Source organism: Setaria viridis, chromosome 6 (assembly GCF_005286985.2).
Source record: "Setaria viridis chromosome 6, Setaria_viridis_v4.0, whole genome shotgun sequence".
In the NCBI taxonomy this organism is placed as follows: Eukaryota; Viridiplantae; Streptophyta; class Magnoliopsida; order Poales; family Poaceae; genus Setaria; species Setaria viridis.
Window position 1 is genome coordinate 34,342,774 of NC_048268.2, and position 5,763 is coordinate 34,348,536.

The 5,763-nt window shown below is 46.8% G+C and overlaps 1 long non-coding RNA gene across 15 annotated transcripts; it reads left to right on the plus strand.

The window, feature by feature from the left end:
* Window positions 1-852: 852 nt before the first annotated feature.
* On the plus strand, window positions 853-5,763 carry LOC117859717 (uncharacterized). 15 transcript variants are annotated; one of them, XR_004641280.2, is made up of 8 exons: window positions 858-1,615; window positions 1,693-2,326; window positions 2,567-2,638; window positions 3,075-3,162; window positions 3,340-3,409; window positions 3,530-4,637; window positions 4,744-5,404; window positions 5,487-5,763. It is a non-coding gene; the product is annotated as an uncharacterized lncRNA (long non-coding RNA). The 15 variants fall into 15 exon arrangements; XR_004641281.2 differs by having other exon boundaries at window positions 853-1,615; window positions 3,075-3,834; window positions 4,583-4,637; XR_004641274.2 differs by having other exon boundaries at window positions 856-1,615; window positions 3,075-3,834; window positions 4,152-4,637.

Consider the following 5,763-nt stretch of genomic DNA (forward strand, 5'->3'; position numbering starts at 1 on the left):
GACGACGCCCGGATCGGACTGACACTGCCAAACTGGGCCGTCCGGGCCGCATGTCCTGAATCTGCAGTATGGGCCGCAGCCCAAATGTTGGGCCTAGCCTTTGTGCATGGAGTGCGTTAGGCTCAAATGTCGAAACCGTCTCGCAAAATGGCCCAAACCGACTGTGACGCATTGGAGCAGGAAGTAGAAGTACCTTACCCTAAAAAAGGGAAAATTGGATATTTACCGTTGAAAGGTTTCGCCTTTAGAAATATACCATAAAAAAGATCCAAACTTAGCTATATAGCATTGAAAGGTTGCATTTGTTTAAATCTTACCACTTCTGTGAAGTCTTCGTTAACTGGGCAACAGCTCCAGCCACCTCTCTCCTTCCTCTCTTCTTTGGGACTCAAGGGACTCAATTTTGGATCGATTCCTGAGCACTACCAGAGAGAAGAAAGTCTAGGGTTTAGAAGGGAGGAAAGAGATGAGGGAGATGCATACTGTGAAGGGGGAGGGTGGAGGAGGCCACCGCCGCCTAGGACCCGTGTGGTCGCGGGCGAGCGCGCCGCAGGGAAGGCCGCGAGCGAGCGCGCCGCCGGTCGCGCCTCCTGCTCCTTTCGCGCGTCGTGTGCGTGGGGAATTGATCTAGGATAAAATTGGAATCCTGCAATTGTTAATCGGTTAAAAAAAAGAAAAACTACCCATCCGGAAGCCAACGGAATACTACAAACTGTAACCTTTCTCTACCGAAAAAAAAAAGCAAAATCGAGTAAAAACGTCGTACAAAAGTTTTTCGGTCCGCCTCCTCCCGCAACGCGCATTTTGACCCTCCGATCTCCTTCCGCAGTCCCGCGCCCTCTCCCTCCGTCCATTCTTCAGCCCCGGCCCCCAATCCCACCCCATGCCCGCCGTCTCCGCCGCCTCGCCACCCCATCTTCCCCCTTCCTCCCGCGCCTGCCGCCGCGCGCCGCCCTCCCCTGCGACAAGCCCGCCACCGCCGCCCCTCTTTCCTCCCCTGCGCCAAGCCTGCCGCCGCCGCAAAGCCCGGTGACAAGGACCCTGCCCGAGTCGGCGAGCTCGGCCAGCCAGGGGTCGGCGTCGTCGGCGTCGGCGCCGGGGAAGGGGCAGGTCTGGCCGCGGAGCCAGAGGAGGATCGCGGCCGCGTCGTCGATGGCGGCCGGCATATACGGAAGCTGACCGCGTCCTCCTCCCAGATAAGGAAGCCGTCGTCGTCCCACCCCACCCCCGCCCGCGCCTCACCTCCTCCCTCCCCCGGCCGCGCCTCCTACGCCCGACGCCACGGCTGGCCGCCTCCGTCTTTGCGTCGTCTGGGCAGCCCAGCTCCGACTGGCTCGGCTCGACGCCGGTGACAAAGGGCATCAGCGGCACGAACCCGCGGAGCCGCAGGAGGTGGAGCGCGGCCGGCGTGATGGAGAAGCGGACGTTGAGGTGGTGCACGAGGACGCCGCCCGCCGACTCCACACTGACGAAGACCCTACCCGTGGAGGTGGAGGAGGTCGGGAATAAGATGCAGTGGCAGATGCGCCTCCACGCGGCGGCGGCGGAGGAAGACGACACCGACCTCCCACTCCAGGCCCTCTTCGACAGCCACCGCCGCTGACCTCCCGCCGAGGTAATCTCCCGATCCTCTTTCTTTTCCGGTCCTCCCCCTTTTTTCGATCCGCGCCGATCCATTCATGAGTACTCCAGTCCAGATGCCGCCTCGCCGAGTCCGAGACAGCCCCTGCGGCCCTGCTCGGCCACCGCTTGCCTGCGACGACGGCGATGCGCAACTCCATGGTCCGCGCCTCCACGCTCCAGTCGAGGGGCCGCCAAGGCACCGAGAGCCCGCTTCCCGTTGATCTACTCGTCGCCCGACCTGGCCGTATCCATTTTCCGTCCGTCCAACAGATTTTCCGTCCGTACCTAAGGATGCCTTCCGCGGGAGGGTGGCCAAGCTCTGCGATGCCAGCCTTGGATGCTGGCTTGCACCTGCATTTGAGGACGGAGCCAAGGTACTCAAGTGGATCACCAGGCAGGGGAATCTTGCCATGATGACTGAGGTCAGGTCACGGGTGATGTGGGCACGTTTGCTGCACTTCGTTTTACGGGTAGGTAAAATTACTGATGCTTCTTTTTACTAAAGTTACTAATCCGTCTTGGTGCTGAAGTTTCCTGATGAGCGCTGCTGAAATCATTGGTTGTGCATCTGATGGAAAATAGATAATCTGCAATACAGATGCAGATAAGCTTTAGCAGTTACACATTGCTCATTTCTCTGCTTACTCTGATATACAATTGTTACCACAAGCGATTTGAGGTGGACTGGACTCCTCATATGATGGTGAGTTTTGATCCAGCTTATTTCATTTTAATTGACTCCTCATCGTTTTATGAGCAGGAAGTGGCTTGATAAAGTTACCTATATCCAGAGTTCACATTTTCTTAACAATATTGCCTCCATGCGTGCACAATCAAATGAAAACATTTAGTGTGTACTCATTTCGTGAGATTAGCTCTGTCAGCATTTTGGCATTTTTGAGGATTTCATTTGCCTTCTTTCCCTTGTCTTTCTTATGTGCAGAATTTGGAATAATGGAGAAGAAGAAATAAGTTACCAGGAGTGACAGATTGCTGCAACCACTGAGCCCACGAGGTGACCATCAATCTGCACTTTGTCTTTCCCTTTGTCCTGCTGAAAAGTTAGCATTTACTTAAATTTGTTCATTCTTTTGACACTGCTATGTAAAAGTAAAATTAATGCTTGTGTACCTCAATATGGATGAAAATAGCATGTTGCCATGGACATCTTTTTGAATTTGTAAAACTGATTATGTTTCTTTAGCTTTTGCCTGTGCATCAATTGCGTTCGACTAAATGTTTGAATGGGTTTTCATTTTTGTCAGAATGATTTAGTTTTGGTGCTAAGTAAGGCATATTGGGGCTGAATTTTTTCTTAGGCGCAAAATACATATCCGTGTTGCTGGACTGAATTATTCATGACTCATCAAATTGCCAATTTGTTTTTTCGTTAATTGTTGCCAGAGCAAATGGCTTGTAGCCAGCTCATGCTACAATGTGTTCTTCTGCAGGTGGATGAGGAGATGAAGGTCAGGCAGATGAGGAAGGAGCACGTGCCAAGAGCACATCTTATGCTAGATTATGCGTAAAAGGTCGCAGGTATGGATTCCTCTTGTCTCCTCTTTTAATCTGATTTGTTTTGCATGATCAGTTATATAACAGTTATAGCTACCTATTGTGAACACCTACCATATTACTATGATCAATTCGAGACATGCAGCTGTTATTTTGAAAATCCAAATTAGTTTAGCTGAAAAAATCTGCTTTGAAGCGCAGAGCTAGTGAAGCCTTTGACAATTCCTAGGGAGCCAAGACTGACCCTGGGAGCCAGGCATGGATATATCAAGTCAGATTTAATTACTTTTGTTTGCCATATAGATAAACTATAACTCTAGATGGATGATTACTAAAGCTAGGGAAATAACAAGATACAAATTTAACTTATTTATTCGTTTCCCATGTAAAGCTATCCAATGAAGTTATGCACTATGGATCAGCTGCGTGCAAGTAAAGAGGACTCCATAACATTTGGTACTCATAATTTGACTAAGCTTTACTATTTCTGTTTTATTTTTTGTTTACTTCTGCAGCAAATAGCCACATCACATCTGAATATTATGGTCATGGGAATGTGTAAAAGAAAAGTTTTCAGCTTGACTACTGGAAAGAAGCTTCTTCCTGTGTCACTTTTATACAAAATGCAAATATGGGATTTGCTAAAGCATACTTGAAAGGGGTATTGGTGGATGGTATACTGCAGTCGAGATAAAGGTGAGGCCAAGCTGCACTCTAATCTAATGCAGACCAAGTTGTACTCTAATCTAACGCAGACCAAGCTGTAGTATTAACATAGTTGAGGCCAAGGTCATACATATCCTTCCCCCTGGTCATCCCCTCTCAGTGGGTGATCGATTGGTGCCATGAGTAAGAAATAACCAAGTGATCTCCCCTAATCCCCACCCCTCTTTCGATTTGGTAGATACTGGATGCAAATCTCATCATGAGATTTGTAGGTGGATATTATTTTCATGTAATAATCTTGTCCCTTGTGCTTTTGGACATGTCCCTTAATCTTGTCCCAATTGAAGAAAAGCTCATCCAACACCGGCTGAGATGGTTTGGACATGTCCAACGGAGACCTCCGGAGGCACTGGTGCGTAGTGGAACCCTAAGGCGGGACAGTAATGTGAAGAGAGGCAGAGGAAGACCAAAATTGACATGGGAAGAGGCAATAAAAGGAGATTTGAAGGGATGGAATATACCCAAAGATTTATCCCTGGATAGGAGTGCTTGGAAAACAGCTATTCATGTGCCTGAACCTTGATTTGTGGCTCTTGTTGGGTTTCAACTCTAGACCCCAACTTGCTTGGGACTGAAAGGCTATGTTGTTGTTGTTGTGAATAATCGTGTCCCTCATGCTTTTCTTATTATTGATCAGGACAAAGCACGTGGCCTTCCATGTGTTTCTTGACAATGTCTCATAAAAAAAATGACTTCTCGGTTCTCACTGTTATTTCAGGAAGGCCTCACTCAGGATATGGTGCTACCATTAATGGTCAAGATAAGATGGAAAGGTATGCAAATTGTGGCCCAGTAGTGGTTGAGTTTAATCTACTTGCATGTTGGTTGTTGCTGGTTCTCTGTGACAGCTTATTTACTTCTTCCATTTTCCTTGTGCAGGATTGATCGGGCAGATTATATCTTTCTGGATAGGCATGGATATGAAATTCTCGCATAGCAAGGTAACTAATCATGTTTTATATCTCAATGCATGGTTTGAACCAATCAATTAGAAAAAAATACAATTGTTCTTATATACATGAAAGGCAGGTTGCTTCCTCTAAACTGCAATTCAAGCGTCTTTCCATTCTTGAGTCCAATGAATATATCAGGAAATTGCAGAGCAGATTGTTTGGTGATGGTTGTGGTATGCAGCCACGTTGCATAATTATACATTGACTAGGTTCGTATGAAGGAGAATCTATTTACAACATCCAACTGAGGATACATTTGATGGGACACTTTAATCATAAAAATAGCTCATAACATTTGAGAGAAAGTTTCTTTTCTGCTGCATCTTAGAGTGGTGGTCGTTTATAGTCTTTGTGCAGCTGCCAGGTCTTCAGCCAAATCTTCAGTTTGAAAATTCAGTATTGTCAATTATGGATGTTATCTGATTAGTTTATAATTAGAGAAACACTTCTAAAAGATAATTTAATACAGTGCTAAATGGACATCACAATCCACCTTTCTCAGTTAAATTTGATATCTTGTAGTGAACTAATAGGTGTTGTGCATTATTAGTAGGGAACAACAGCGGGGTTACACATTTAATCGAATGGTGAGTCCAGATTGATCTGAGTTTGCATTATTATTTGTAGAGAACAATTGCCCCTATTTTACATCGCCTATCATAATTGTAGGGTATGCGACAAGGCTGGTGATTGGTGACTCCATTGTTGTTGCAATGTTGCTGATGAGCCGTTTCAACTACATACATACTAAGAAAGCAGAGGAAGATGATGTGGTCATTGAGTTTGCTGTCTACGTGAAATCATGTGATGTGGTCATTAGCATGTTGTATATCCAAATCTTTGTTTGGAGTATTTATATATTACACGTGCAATTGAACATGAATCTTAATTCTGTTTCATTCTTTTCTTGGGACCTAATGGCATGCCCAATGGCAATTTCATGTCA